Consider the following 16,676-nt stretch of genomic DNA (forward strand, 5'->3'; position numbering starts at 1 on the left):
ACATGTGAAACAAAAAAAAAAAAAGATTCCCATTTGAATATAAGTATAAGACAACATATATTAAAGTAATTAATTGCCGAATATGGCCGGCGGCGAGTGAAGATGAATGGTTGTTCTAATTATAATTAATTATGTATTAATTAATTAATTAATTGTTGAATGTGAATCAACTAATACATACTTCGGGATGGATGAACTGTGCTCCTCGTTTTCGACAAAATCATGTAATTAATTATCGATATTATTAATAGGGTTTATATTTTTTGGATTCTGTGTTTTGACAAATTGTTTTTTGGACCTTATATTTTGTAAAATAGTTAAAATAGAACCATAAAACCGATTTTGGTCAATGTTTTCTCAATTAAAATTACAAATAATTTACCAAACTAACAATTCAGAACAAAAATAAAATTATTCTACTTAAAAACTGTATTGTTATATTCAATTTTTTCTTCATCAAAATTGAGTTTATGGTTCTATTTTAACTATTTTACAAAATATAGGGTCCAAAAAATAATTTGTCAAAATACAAGATCCAAACATATAATAAGAAAAACACAGCGTCTAAAAAAGTATAAACCCTTATTATTATTATTATTATTATTATTATTATTATTATTATTAACCTTAATCACTAGACATACGTACGTACTTAGGAAACTAATAATCAAAATTAATTAATTATTTATTTATTTATTATTGAATTGAAACCTTAATTATATATCTACCATTCCCAATTCTAAACTGACTGACTGCTGGCTTTGAATTTGAATATTATCAGTCCATCGGTCAAAATCTACATCTACTCAATTTCACACACACATAGAATCTGTTGCTCTTGCTAACTAGTTTTTGACTCCTTCTTTTTATAATAAAATATATTACTTTATATTAAAATAACTCTTATATAATAATAAAAAAAATTAGTCTAACTAAAGACTAATTATAAATAATAATAAACTTCACATTGTAATAAATTATAATATTTGTTGATTTGACTTTTAAAAAATAAGTCTCCGTATATTAATAATTGTCTTAATACTAAACATATTAATATATATATGCTTTATTATACATATTAAAAATTCATGATAAAATTAATTATCAATTTAAATTTCTAAAATAAATTTGTATATATCTAACTTTATATAAATGGTTTATACCTTTTTGGACCCTATATTTTGTCCTATTACCTGTTTGGACCATGTATATAAATTTGTAAAATAATTCAAATAGAACCCTAAACTCAATTTTGATGAAGAAAAAATTGAATATAACAACACAGTTTTTAAGTAGAATAATTTTATTTTTGTTATGGATTGTTAGTTTGGTAAATTATTTGTGATTTTTGTAACACCCTCACTTATTTTAGTTAAAACCATATTTGAGGTGTTACGTTTTAAAACTATATCATAATTTATTACTGTGGAAGTCTGGACATTTTTTTTTTTTTAAACTTAAAAACTTATTTCACATTATTTACATTAAACATAAAGTGTGTTTCAAACATATTATACACAAGTATTAAATAACCCAATTTATTTTCAAAACATAACTTCACACTTTATTACATACATCTCACTGATAACTGAAATAACCCACAAAAAGGTCGACATGTTCATATGTACAAATCAGGGTCAGGACCATGCTTCAGTTCTCCTCATGTCATTCACACATTTCTTTTTCTACCTGCAACACAAGACAACTATGAGCTTAAAGCTCAGTAAGCAAAGTAATGCATACAATGCTAATGATTACCCAATATCAATGGACATACACAACTTCTTTTTAAATTTTGGGCCTCTTAATATTGTGCACATTGTTTGAATTGGTCAATGCCTGCAGGGCTTGTTACACATACAATATAAAATCTCATGGGTTCTCCTCTGGCTAGCCATCACCACAGTAGGGTATATTAAAAACCTTATTCCATCGTTGCCCCGTCGGGCTCAAGAGTTAAGGCGGCCACACACTGGTGTCAATACATATAACAATAACTCATATGGAGGAGAAATAAAAACGGAAATATGGCAAACAATATAATTGGTTCACTAAAACTTAGCCCAAATTATTGGGCAGCCACTATAAGCCTACTATAGGTCTCCGTTTACACTTATTAACACTTTCATTTGCCTTTTCAAAACAGTGGCACTGAACTTAAACTTCTTATTACAAATTTCTTTTATGTTGCACAAAACTTGCAAAGGCATCATATGATTAATCATCATAATATCATGCATGGTCTTATATCATATAATAATTTATCATATCACTATTATGCCATGCATACAAACTTATGATGAAGTGTCAATGTATGTTAATACCACTTACTCACAAAATATTCATATAATGCATACTTTCACATAACATGTAATTCTTGTGTTGCAGTTGAGTACTTTACTTACCTTCTGTCCAAAATATAATTCACCGTGTAACAAGTGGTGTCTTAGGTATTGATGTACTTATCCTGACAATGGCATGGATTTCTTATCATAATGATGGCAGTAATATATTGAACTCTCATTTAAAAATACCCATAAAACATCATATCAAATTTCATACCCAAAACATGCCTAAAATGCCTTAAACCACCTAGATCGAGCATTAGATTTATCTTAGACATTTGGAGAAATTTTGACAGAGTTTCCCCTTAATTTTAGCTATCCTCAATGTTAGGACTAGTTTTGGTATGGTTTTATGACATGTTTTAAGAGGCAATTTTAATCTTTTATTTGGTTTTGTGCGATATTATGCCGGTTTTTATTGTGTTTTCAGGATTTAGTGTGGTTATGAAGGAAAAAGTTTGAAATTGAAGGAAAATTGCTTAATTCTTGAAGAGAAGGTGTTAAACGGGCTAAGGAATGGAAGTTAGTGAAATCGGGGGTCAAATTGAAGATTTGGTGAAAAAATGCAATTTGAGCCGCAGCTCTATGCACTAGCGCCGCGGCCCTGAGAGTTACAGAGAAGGCAGCAGTTAAAAGGCAATTTGAGCCGCGGCTCTATCAATTGGGGCCGCGGCGCTACTTGAAGTCAGAGAGGAAATGTTGATCGCGAATTGCACTTGAGCCGCGGCTCTATTGAGCAGCGCTGCGGCGCCAGTCCGTACGAAAGCCGAATGTAGGGCATTTTTCAAGGGCAATTTTGTCCTTTCGCACATAATTAATTAGGGATTATAAAAGCTTTATTAATGACGTTTTTAGAGGGGGATTAACCTAAGGAGACGGCTGAAGGCACATTGTAGAGGATTGCAAGCGGATTTGAAGAATTCATCACAGTTTTCTTCTTTTCTACTTTGAATTTCTGTAATTTGGATGCTTTTAATTTCTTCTATGGTTATTATGGATTTAATCATGAACTAAACTATTAGTCTAGGGTGTTAATGGATTCTCCTGAACCTTTATTTTAAATTAATGCAAGTTTTATGATTTCAATTTTATCTTGTGATTTATTCAATTCAAACATAATGCTTGTGAATGATTGATCACCATTAACATGAAATATATGGTTTTGATTCGAAATCTGAAAAGTGAGAATTGAATATGCTGTAATTGAATAAACATAGATTTCATATTAGGACGAGAGTACCTGTGTGGTCTGTGTAGTTTTAGGGTTGTTAATCTTAATGCCTATCTTATGTTTATTTATCACAGAGATGTAGAGAATTTGCATAAGATTGAGACTTATATATCCTAGTACGAATATAAGTTATTATTGTTGACTTGCTATCACAAGAGAAGAATTGAATAGTAAGTTTTGTGTTAAGGAAAATTAAAGAGGATGGTTGATGAAATTAATTGCCCTAGTTTTTAATCCATTGAATTTTCGTAACGTTATTTATTTTCAGTTATTGAAGTTAATTTTAGATTTTTGTTTTACAATTTTAGTAAATTCTTGTGACTCAATTATTGTTAGCCAAATAGAAATAGGAATTAAGTTTGGGTACTTAGTATACAGTCCTCGTGGGAACGATCTCACTTACTCTTTATTACTTGTTACGATTACGTGCACTTGCGTATCGATTTTACACAACAAGTTTTTGGCGCCGTTGCCGGGGACTGTTTTTACTAATATCAAGAAAGTAATTCTTTTTCTAATTTGGTTGCCTTTCTTTCTTACCATTCTCATTCTGGTTTTCTGTTGCAATCTGTGATTTCAGGTACTCATATAGTTTATGCGACGACAGGGGTCTGAGTCAAGGGTGCCTGTTGATCCGGAAATTGAGAAAACCTGTAGAAGAAATCGGAAACAGAAAAGGGTAGAAAAAATGGCTCAGAACAGAGGTAACGGAGGGGTTGACAACATTGCCCATGGTAACGATGAGAATAGAAATGCTGGGATTGCAGCGGGTAATGTTGGAGGAATAGGAGTTGCACCAGTTCAGCAACCAATGCAAAGATGTTTGAGGGACTATGTGCTACCTACTGTAACGGGGGCACAGTCATGCATTAGACCTCCAACGGTGGAGGCTAATAATTTTGAAATTAAGCCTGCTATTTTGCAAATGGTACAATCATCAGTTCAGTTTGGGGGATTGCCAACGGAAGACCCAAACTTACATCTGGCTAATTTCTTGGAGCTCTGCGCCACATTCAAGATGAACGGAGTGACAAATGATGCAGTAAGGTTGAGACTTTTCCCGTTTTCATTGAGGGACCGAGCAAAGAGTTGGCTTATTTCTCTGGATTCTATCACAACATGGGAGGAGCTAACTCAGAAATTTTTAGCAAAATTTTTCCCACCATCGCTGTCTGCAAGGTATAGAGGTGAAATCAACAATTTTCACCAAAAAGATGGTGAATCGTTGTATGATGCGTGGGAGAGGTTTAAGGAGCTGTTGAGAAAATGTCCCCATCATGGAATTGAAAAATGGATGTTAGTCCATATTTTTTACAATGGTTTGTGTGGTCCTACTCGCACAATCATAGATGCAGCGTCTGGAGGAGCGTTCATGAGTAAGAGCGCTAATGAAGCCTATGATCTGTTGGAGGAAATGGCCATGAATAACTATCAATGGCCATCAGAAAGAGAAACCACTAAGAAGGTGGCTGGAGTACATGAATTGGATGCCATTTCAATGTTGTCTGCTCAAGTGGCAACATTAACTAAACAGTTACAGCAGAATAACATTCATGCTCAGGTTCCTGTGATGCAAATGCAGATTATTTGTGAGTTATGTGGGGGGCCTCATTTATTTGAACAATGCACGAATAAGGATTTTAACAATATGCCTATGGAGCAAGTGCAAGCAATAGGGAACTTCCCAAGATCTTCCAACAACCCATATTCCATGAATTACAATCCAGGGTGGCGGAATCACCCAAACTTTTCGTGGACAACTGGGCAGGGCAGTCAGCAACAGTTTCAACAGAATCAACCGCAGTATCCTCGACCTCCTCCTGGGTTTTATCAGCAACAACCAGTAAGACCTGCACAGCAACAGATGCAAGCAAAGCAAGACGGTCAGGCCGATGTGTTGACTCAGTTTATGACTGAAACGAGATCATCAATTCGGAGCTTGGAAACGCAAATTGGACAGTTGGCTACGCTTATGGAAAACCGAGCTCAAGGGAACTTGCCAAGCACTACTGAGGTGAATCCAAAGGGGAATCCTAACGAACAGTGTCAGGCGATTACTTTGAGGAGTGGAACAGTGTTGGGGGGAACAAATGTGGAAAAGAGCGTCGAGCAGAAGCAAGATCAACAGGCACCCAATGAAGAGGACAAGAAGACTTGTGAAGAGAGAGTTAAAGAGATTCCGCCAGCAAGAGAAGTGGTACCTACGGTGTCTATAGATCATCACAGAAAAATTCCATATCCACAGAGACTTCAAAAGAACCGTCTTGACAAGCAGTTTGCAAAGTTCTTAGAGGTATTCAAGAGGCTGCATATCAACATCCCCTTCGCATAAGCATTAGAGCAGATGCCCAGTTACGTTAAATTTATGAAAGATATTTTATCAAAGAAGAGAAAGATGGAGGATTACGAAACTGTGGCATTGACCGAAGAGTGCAGTGCTATTTTGCAGAGGAAGCTTCCACAAAAGTTGAGAGATCCTGGAAGTTTCACAATCCCATGCACAATTGGTAACTTTGAGTGTAAACATGCACTATGTGATTTAGGAGCCAGCATAAATCTCATGCCTCTATCGGTATTCAAAAGACTTAGTTTGGGTGAGGCAAAGCCAACAACTGTTACACTACAGTTGGCCGATAGATCACTGGTTCATCCGAGGGGGATTATTGAAGATGTGCTAGTGAAGGTCGACAAATTCATTTTTCCTGCAGATTTTATTATGCTGGACATGGAGGAGGATGCAAATGTCCCAATTATTCTTGGGCGACCGTTTCTAGCAACAGGACATGCTCTAATAGATGTGCAAAAGGGAGAGCTGAAACTCAGAGTTGAGGGGGACGAGGTGGTGTTTAGTGTCTTCAAGGCAATGACGTATCCGATGGCTAGTGACAGTTGCTACAGTGTGGATGTGATAGATAAGGCAGTTTTGAAAAGAAGGGTCAGTAGTGATACTTTAGAGGCAGTGTTGACTGGTGGGGAGGAAGATGAAGATGATGAAGAGATGAAGGAATATGTAAAATGGATTAACTCTTACCACCCGTATACGAAGAAATTCGAAGAGTTGGCAGAAGACACCGATCGACCATTAACATCCATTCAGCAGCCACCGAAATTGGAATTAAAGGTTCTTCCTGAGCATTTGTGTTATGCGTACTTAGGGGAGAATGAGACCTTGCCAGTAATTGTTTCAGCTGATCTCTCAAAAACTGAATTGGAGAAATTGTTGAGGGTTTTACGAGATCATAAATTGGCCATTGGATGGACATTGGCGGATATTAGAGGAATAAGTCCTTCAACAGTAATGCATCGAATCTTAGTGGAGCAGAAACCAAGCCATCTATAGAGGCTCAAAGGAGGCTCAATCCAGCTATGAAGGATGTTGTACTTGAGCAGATTTTGAAATGGTTGGACGTCGGGGTGATTTACCCAATTTCTGATAGTGCTTGGGTGAGTCCAGTGCAGGTGGTGCCAAAGAAAGGTGGGATAACAGTAGTCAAGAATGAAAATAACGAGTTAATTCCAACTCGAACTGTGACCGGGTGGCGCATTTGCATCGACTATCATAAGTTAAATAAGGCTACACGAAAAGATCACTTCCCACTTCCTTTTGTTGACCAGACGTTGGATAGGTTGGCAGGAAATAAGTATTATTGCTTTTTAGATGGTTACTCAGGTTATCATCAAATTGCCATCGCGCCAGAGGACCAAGAGAAAACGACATTTACATGTCCCTATGGCACGTTCGCTTTCAAGAGAATGCCATTCGGGTTATGTAATGCACCAGCAACATTCCAACGGTGCATGATGGCTATATTTTCAGATATGGTGGAAAGGAGCATTAAGATTTTCATGGATGATTTTTCGGTCTTTGGCTCTTCATTTGATTTGTGTTTGGGTAATCTGAAAAATGTATTAAACCGGTGTGAAAAAGCAAATTTGGTGTTAAACTGGGAAAAATGCCACTTCATGGTTAAGGAGGGAATCGTACTTGGGCACAGAATATCTAGTAAAGGTATTGAGGTGGATCGAGCCAAAATCTCAGTAATAGAAAATCTTCCCCCACCAGTGTCAGTAAAAGGAGTACGAAGTTTTCTTGGGCATGCTGGATTTTATAGAAGATTTATCAAAGATTTTTCAAAAATTGATAAGCCTCTTTCGACCTTGTTAATGAATGGAGTGAAGTTCGATTTTAATGAAGATTGTTTAAAAGCTTTCAGAATGTTAAAGGAGAAGTTGATTTCTGCACCGATTGTTGCTGCACCAAATTGGGACCTTCCATTCGAATTGATGTGCGATGCCAGTGACTATGCGGTTGGGGCTGTCTTGGGTCAGAGAATTGATAGGGTATTTTATACAATTTATTATGCAAGCAGAACAATGAATGAAGCTCAATTGAACTATGCCACCACTGAAAAGGAGCTGCTTGCAATAGTATTTGCAGTCGATAAGTTTAGACCCTATCTCGTTGGAAATAAGGTAATAGTGTACACTGATCATTCGGCCATTAAGTACCTCATGACAAAGAAGGATGCAAAGCCTCGATTGATACGGTGGATACTGTTATTACAAGAGTTTGATATTGAGATCAGAGATAAAAAAGGAACAGAGAATTCGGTAGCAGATCATTTATCAAGGTTGGAGGTTGAAGATACACTGAGTAATAGAGAAGTACAGATAGATGACAGTTTTCCCGATGAGCAATTGTTTGCTATCAGAGAAGAGGTGAGTGTCCCGTGGTATGCTGATTATGTGAATTTCTTGGCGGCCAACATAGTTCCTTCGGAGATGTCTAGACAACAACTTAAAAAGTTTTATTCTGAAGTAAAACACTATTATTGGGAAGAACCGATTCTCTACAAACATTGTGCCGATCAGATCATTCGTCGTTGTGTGCCTGAAGAGGAAATGTGTTCCATATTGCTCACTGTCACACGTTGCAATGTGGAGGGCATTTTGGGGGGAATAGGACAGCAGCCAAGGTACTTCAATCGGGATTCTTTTGGCCTAGTCTTTTTAAAGACGCTCATAATTTTGTCAAGGCATGTGATCGTTGCCAATGCACTGGTAACATCACAAGGAGGAATGAAATGCCTTTGACCGGAATTTTGGAAGTGGAACTTTTCGATGTCTGGGGAATTGACTTCATGGGGCCTTTTCCGTCGTCATATAACAATCTTTATATATTGCTAGCTGTCGATTATGTATCTAAGTGGGTTGAAGCAGCAGCAACACCAGCTAATGACGGTAAAACGGTTCTTAATTTTCTTCAGAAATATATTTTTACTCGGTTTGGAACTCCTAGAGCTATAGTCAGTGATGAAGGGAGCCATTTCTGCAATAAGCAATTTGATGCATTGTTGTCTAAATACGGTGTAAGACATCGAACTGCTTTGCCCTATCACCCTCAAAGCAATGGCCAAGCAGAAATATCAAATAGGGAAGTGAAGAGTATTTTAGAGAAAACGGTGCAAAGCTCGAGGAAAGATTGGTCCAAAAGACTTGACGATGCATTATGGGCGTATAGGACAACTTTCAAAACTCCAATTGGTATGTCGCCATATAGATTGGTTTTCGGTAAGGCGTGCCATTTACCAGTTGAGTTAGAGCACCGAGCATATTGGGCAGTGCAGAAGCTAAACATGGACATGACTGCCGCGGGAGAAAAGAGAATGTTGCAATTGAATGAGTTAGAGGAATACCGGAATGAGGCCTATGAAAATGCGAAAATCTACAAGGAAAGAACTAAAGCATGGCATGATAAGAATCTTGTACACAAGGAATTTCACCCGGGGCAGCAGGTGTTATTATTTAATTCAAGATTAAAGCTCTTCCCAGGAAAATTGAAGTCTAGATGGTCTGGGCTGTATACAATTGTGAAAGTATTTCCATATGGAGCAGTAGAAGTATGCAGCGAGAAGAACGGAACTTTTAAAGTGAATGGGCAGAGACTTAAGCCGTACTTGGGAGGTCCCTATGATCAAGCTAAGTCGGTAATATTATTGCGTCCTCAGTGATGAGGACTCCAGCGTCCGGCTAAATGACGTTAACGACAGCGCCCTTGAGAGGCATCTCAAGCTTATGTTTCGTATTTTTAATTTTTATGTAATTATTTTTAGTTTTAGTTGAACAATTTTATTTTGATGATATTTTAATTTGTTTCTGTAATTAGAACCGTGAAAATCGTGAAAAATAAATAAATAAATAAAAAAGGGGAGAACCGTGAAAATCGTGAAAAAAAGAAGAAGAAGGGGGTTATATCATAACAGTGAAATTGAGCCGCAGCTCTAAAATTTAGAGCCACGGCCCTAATGTGATCAGGAAGGGATGCACCAGGAAAAGGGAATTTGAGCCGCAGCTCTAGGATTTGGAGCCGCGGCGCTATCTAAGTCAGAAACGCTGAATTTTTCTGGAGTAAATTTGAGCCGCAGCTCTATACTTTGGAGCCGCAGCTCTACAAAAGTCAGAGGGCAAACAAGAAAAAATTGGGCATTTGAGCCGCGGCTCTATTGGACAGCGCTGCGGCCCTAAAGCAAACCCGAGCCTATGCCTTCGCCCAGTTTTGAATTTGAGCCGCGGCTCTAGTGCATGGAGCCGCGGCGCCACATGGGCCCAGATTCGCATATTAAGGGTTTCAGTTATATTTTTTTTCCCCAATTTCTTTCTATTCTGCCTCTTTCTCTTCTCTTCTTCCTCTCCTCCGACCCATTCATTCCCAAACCACCATAGCCATCACAACCTAGCCATCATTCCACCCTTAAGCTTCCATTAAACCAAGTTTTCTTCACTTTTCTTCCATTCTACAGCCTAAATTTTCTTCAGTTGCCTCTAAAACACATTTCATCCCCATTTTTGAAAACCCTAACCCTTAATTTTCGAATTTTGGAGAAGTATTGGAAAAGTTTTGGAATTTTGGGCATCTCTACTATTCAAGATCAGTTATTTCTTATCAAGTAAGTGGGATTTATCTACTGTTTTCATTGTACATGGATGGATATTGATTTGTGAATTGTAGAGAGAAATAGTATTGAGCATTATTGTTATTGGCTGTGTTCTGAAATTATTGTTGGAAGATTTGGGTGATTTGAGAGAATTTGGGAAGTTAAGAAATTAAGGTGAGGTGCTGTCCAAATTAAATATGATTGTTTGGGATCTTTGTTGCAATTTTTGTGAAATAATGGCACCTAAGACTAGAAATACAACCAAGGATAAGGGTAAGGCTTCCACATCAAGGGCTCGGGATGCTCCTCCCCAACCAGCCCCATCAGATTTTGATGCTGCGAGGTTTGTGAATAAGAAGGCACAGGATAGATATCTCAAGTTGTGCACTAAGTCGGTTATTCATGAAAGGGGTTTTGAGTATCGCAATGAACCATATGGAGATGACCCACTTAATGAACGCATCCGGGCAAATATAGCGGCTAGGCAATGGCAAGGGTTTGTGGACAAGGATATCGTTCGAGCAAATATTTCTATTTGCTATGAATTTTATGCTAATTATCCAGAAATGAAGGGTAGAAAGAAGTGCTTTGTGAGGGGTGTGTGGGTACCCACTGCTGCAGATGCATTGAATGCCCTATATGGTACTCCTAGTTACGAGGGGAATGAAGAACAGTACGAGGTGTTAGTTGGGGGTGAAATTGATCGTGCCGAAATTCTTAATGCAATTTCTTTCCTTGGAGCGGAGTGGATAATTACTCATAATGAGTATGCTGGGTTACATTTGTGTCAGTTTACCCAAGAAGCTAGAGCATGGCTATACTTTGTTAGTAGTCGGTTGATGCCATCTGGGCACTTTTCGACCATCAATATGGAACGCATTTATTTAGTTTATGCTTTAGTGAAGGGGCTTCATGTGGATGTTGGCCGTAGAATTCGTGAAAGTATCAATCATGTTCTGAGTGGTTCTACTACTATTGGACTGCCTCATATCCACTTTTTGACTGATTTATGCCTTACTTACGAGGTACCAGTTTATGACAACGATGTGACTCTGAAGGCGAAACCTCCCATTACTCGAGCGAAGATATCCAAGTATCCGTTGCCTATTCCGTATGTCCCAGCTCCCCCTCGGAATCGTGCTGCGGCAGTTCCACAAGAAGAAGATCCAGATCTGGGAGGAGATGGAAATGGTGGGAATGACACGGGCAATGCCAATGATAATACTGCTGACCCGATGCAACTGGATCCACCGTTGCTACTGGGTGGTCCAGTCGAGTCCAGTGATCAAGATACTCAGGGTCGTTTGGATTACATTATTCAGCAGAATCAGTATATGGTTCAGCAACATCAAATGATGCATCAATACATGGGTCAGCGATATGATTATGATGTTGCTCATATGGATCGGTTGAATACTCTGGTCAATCGATGGTCTTTGAATGATGCGGGGCAAGATTACTTTCCACCTCCACCTTTGTACCCGCCTTATCCACCACGGTATCCACCTCCACCACCTCCTCCTTTTTAAATATTTTGCTATGAAGTCTCCGGTAAGTCTTTTCTTTCTATTTGAGTTTAACATTGGGGGCAATGTTAGTCTTAAGTTTGGGGGAAGGGAGTTATTTTTAGCTTTGTTATTAGTTTTTTTTTTTTTTTTAAGTCAGTTTTAGTTGTTTGAGTCTAGTTTTCAAGGTGTTGTTAGAGTGTAAACCCAGTTGATAATTGTTTGCCGATGAGATTGAATGATTGCTGTGTTTTATAATCCGAAGGAAAAGTTGTGCATTTAGAAAAAAATCTGTGTGCTTGATTAAAATACTTTGTCACTTCACTGTGGTTAATTTGATATTTGTTTGAACTATTGCTCATAGTTGTAAATGTGGGAGTTGAACTTTGTATATGCATGTTGAATTTGGATTGTGGATTGTACAAGTTGAAATTTTTCTAGAACTTGCTTGCTTGCTATTTGAGACGAAATCCTAAACAATACACACTTAAGAAGAGGATATAGGCCATCTTTGGAACGTTTGAGCCTTTCAAGCTAGCCCTTATATATTTTTATCCCTAGTTACCATATTTGAGCCTTACAATTGACATTTTTCATTGCTTAACACATGTTTTGAGACCATACTTGTATTCGTATATTCATTATTCCCTTTGTCCTATACCATGAGCATAAAACATATCTTTTGATTGGAAGGGGGAGTGAATGTTTAAGGGACATATGGAGAAATATGTGGTTACTCAGTGCATATATATAAAAAAAAGATTGAAGAAGAGAAGAAAAAAAAAGAAACAAAAGGAGAAAAGAAATTGTAAATTCAGCATAAACTACATTCCTTAAGTTATTTACTGAAAAATCTAAGTTTGGGGGAATGTAGTTTGAAAAAAATATGATGAATAAATAGTCAACTCTTCTCAATCTTGAAAAGAAAAAGAGTAACAATGGGATGTGAAGTTGAGTTAAAGGGATAGGTTGCTTGGTTTGAATGCTTATGGTATATTTGAGCCTAAAATGTCTTCTCATCCACCTTTACCTAATCCATCTATTACAAGCTTTGTAAAGTCCTATTGATTTTTAAGTGTGTATTTGTTTACATTAGTGGAGAATAGTAAGTATAGCAAGCATATGGAATAATCATGTTGAGTGGATTGATGGTGAGAATTTGGAATGCATAGATTGGTTCAATTCTTTACATTTATTGGTTATGGGTGAATGAGCATGAATATTGATGAATTACAGTGAATTGATGAAGTATTTTGATTGAAATTCTGGATTAATTTTTGAAGTGGTACGTTACTTTTCTTTAGAATTATATGCATATGGCATTCATGAATTTTGGGCTATTTTAATGGTTGTCAATTTGGGTTGTTTAGGTTTATAGAGTCTTAGTTGTATTCTTTACTCGAGGGCGAGTAAATGATAAGTTTGGGGGAATTTGTTAGGACTAGTTTTGGTATGGTTTTATGACATGTTTTAAGAGACAATTTTAATCTTTTATTTGGTTTTGTGCGATATTATGCCGGTTTTTATTGTGTTTTCAGGATTTAGTGTGGTTATGAAGGAAAAAGTTTGAAATTGAAGGAAAATTGCTTAATTCTTGAAGAGAAGGTGTTAAACGGGCTAAGGAATGGAAGTTAGTGAAATCGGGGGTCAAATTGAAGATTTGGTGAAAAAATGCAATTTGAGCCGCAGCTCTATGCACTAGCGCCACGGCCCTAAGAGTTACAGAGAAGGCAGCAGTTAAAAGGCAATTTGAGCCGCGGCTCTATCAATTGGGGCCGCGGCGCTACTTGAAGTCAGAGAGGAAATGTTGATCGCGAATTGCACTTGAGCCGCGGCTCTATTGAGCAGCGCTGCGGCGCCAGTCCGTACGAAAGCCGAATGTAGGGCATTTTTCAAGGGCAATTTTGTCCTTTCGCACATAATTAATTAGGGATTATAAAAGCTTTATTAATGACATTTTTAGAGGGGGATTAACCTAAGGAGACGGCTGAAGGCACATTGTAGAGGATTGCAAGCGGATTTGAAGAATTCATCACAGTTTTCTTCTTTTCTACTTTGAATTTCTGTAATTTGGATGCTTTTAATTTCTTCTATGGTTATTATGGATTTAATCACGAACTAAACTATTAGTCTAGGGTGTTAATGGATTCTCCTGAACCTTTATTTTAAATTAATGCAAGTTTTATGATTTCAATTTTATCTTGTGATTTATTCAATTCGAACATAATGCTTGTGAATGATTGATCACCATTAACATGAAATATATGGTTTTGATTCGAAATTTGAAAAGTGAGAATTGAATATGCTGTAATTGAATAAACATAGATTTCATATTAGGACGAGAGTACCTGTGTGGTCTGTGTAGTTTTAGGGTTGTTAATCTTAATGCCTATCTTATGTTTATTTATCACAGAGATGTAGAGAATTTGCATAAGATTGAGACTTATATATCCTAGTACGAATATAAGTTATTATTGTTGACTTGCTATCACAAGAGAAGAATTGAATAGTAAGATTTGTGTTAAGGAAAATTAAAGAGGATGGTTGATGAAATTAATTGCCCTAGTTTTTAATCCATTGAATTTTCGTAACGTTATTTATTTTCAGTTATTGAAGTTAATTTTAGATTTTTGTTTTACAATTTTAGTAAATTCTTGTGACTCAATTATTGTTAGCCAAATAGAAATAGGAATTAAGTTTGGGTACTTAGTATACAGTCCTCGTGGGAACGATCTCACTTACTCTTTATTACTTGTTACGATTACGTGCACTTGCGTATCGATTTTACACAACACTCAAATATCAAAATCAACCAATAATCAACATCAAATAACCTTCCATAACCATATATATCTCAAATGCCAACATAATTCATCATATACCGATTTTGATAAAATTCTAATTTCCTAGATCATCACTTAAATTAAATGAGTCTCCACATCTATTTAGACATTTATAAACATATATACTCTTTTATAAACTCAATCAAATAACCAAAAATCATCTTGTACTCCAAGAACCCTAAAAACCTCATAAAACACAAAATTTCACTTACCGAGCAACTTTTCGGCGAAAACACTCTCTTCAAGCTTTTCTAAACCTCAAACCACTTGGAAACCCCAAGAAATATCTTAAAAAAGATAAAACACCATATATAAGCTTTCAGAAAAATTCAAAAACATGGTTTAACTTCCAAGTACAAGAACTTACCATAAAAAGGCTAGAACTAAGCTTAATCTACTTCTTTGGCTTTGATTTCACTTGGATCTCCTTAGAATTTCTTCAAACCAGCCAAAAAATGGTTTTTGGTTTTCTTTTCTCTCTGTTTTTCAGAGTAATGGTCGTGCAAAGGGATAAGGTTGATGAAAAATTCTTTATTTTCAATGATTTAGCCTTATTGTATCAAAATTTGACACCTTTCATCTCATCATTTCACCTTTTGACTTATGAAAACCTTATCACTTCAATAATTTCGACTTAATCATCTGCTAGCCCTATTATCCTTATGTGTAAAACACTCACACCAAACCTTAGGTCCATATGACTTCATACCCAATAGTTATGCTTACCCCATCGAGCGTAGCGCACTTATGCTAAGCTCGTTTTGACTTTGCATCAATACCACTGATTATGTATATCTCCCATCAAGAATTGATCTAATGGTTCTAAAACTATTTTTACATCATCAATGAGACCTTAATCATACCTCGATTACATTTGGTAAATCCATAATACTCAATTTTACACCGAAATACTAGTAATCGACATTGTACTATTTTTCACTACTTAACCTATTTTGCCTTCTATATCTCACTTTCATCACTTAATTCCATGCTTTGTCCATATTTTTCATACTTTCTTATATCTTGAGCACATCAAACACCCATAAAAGACAACTCAAATGCCACAAGGTTAATAATATTGAGCATACATATAGACATCACATACACAACTTTTATACTTATACATGAAAACACTTATAAGAATATGCATATGCTCAAATTATACATATTGTATGATATGTAATGCAATGCAATCATGTGATTATTGGCTATATTATGTCAAAATAATGTGGGTGCTACAATTTTAGTTGAGAAAACATTGACCAAAATTGTGTTTATGGTTCTATTTTAACTATTTTACAAAACATAGGGTCCAAAAAATAATTTATTAAAACACAGGGTCCAAACAGGTAATGAGACAAAACACATGGTCTAGAAAAGTATAAACCCTTATATAAATATGTACATTGTAGTTATACCTTTATGCCATTTTCGTTTATCAATGTTTATACATTGAATTTGATATGTTTGATCAATTCTTATTTAATTTAGATTTAAATGTACACATTTCTAATATTTTTATAGATATAATTCTATTATGTTATAACCTCCTTATAGTAATAAAATATGTTGGTCCCAATATTATTATTATTATAAAGATATTTTATTGTATATATTTTAACTTGAGTACTGCTAATAGTAATTAATTAACGTTCAAAATATAATATAATACTTTGGATTCATGGAATTAATATAAGTAGATATACTTTATTTAATTAAGTGATATCAAATGGTGGAATATTCTTTGATACTCTCTAACATATTCTCTTTTGCAATCTCTCTTTAGTTTGATGACATGTGTCATCTATTTAGCAATG

General features: G+C 36.1%; 1 long non-coding RNA gene and 1 other non-coding gene across 2 annotated transcripts; both read right to left on the bottom strand.

Moving 5' to 3' along the window:
- Positions 1-1,475: 1,475 nt before the first annotated feature.
- LOC133834130 (uncharacterized) lies at positions 1,476-15,411 on the bottom strand. Its single transcript, XR_009893316.1, has 4 exons — positions 15,227-15,411; positions 15,072-15,146; positions 2,406-2,467; positions 1,476-1,689 (listed from the first exon to the last, which is right to left on the bottom strand). It is a non-coding gene; the product is annotated as an uncharacterized LOC133834130 (long non-coding RNA).
- LOC133781014 (small nucleolar RNA R71) lies at positions 4,754-4,860 on the bottom strand. The gene has a single exon (XR_009869813.1). It is a non-coding gene; the product is annotated as a small nucleolar RNA R71 (small nucleolar RNA).
- Positions 15,412-16,676: the final 1,265 nt, after the last annotated feature.

The sequence above is a fragment of the Humulus lupulus genome, chromosome 5, assembly GCF_963169125.1.
Source record: "Humulus lupulus chromosome 5, drHumLupu1.1, whole genome shotgun sequence".
Classification (NCBI taxonomy): Eukaryota; Viridiplantae; Streptophyta; class Magnoliopsida; order Rosales; family Cannabaceae; genus Humulus; species Humulus lupulus.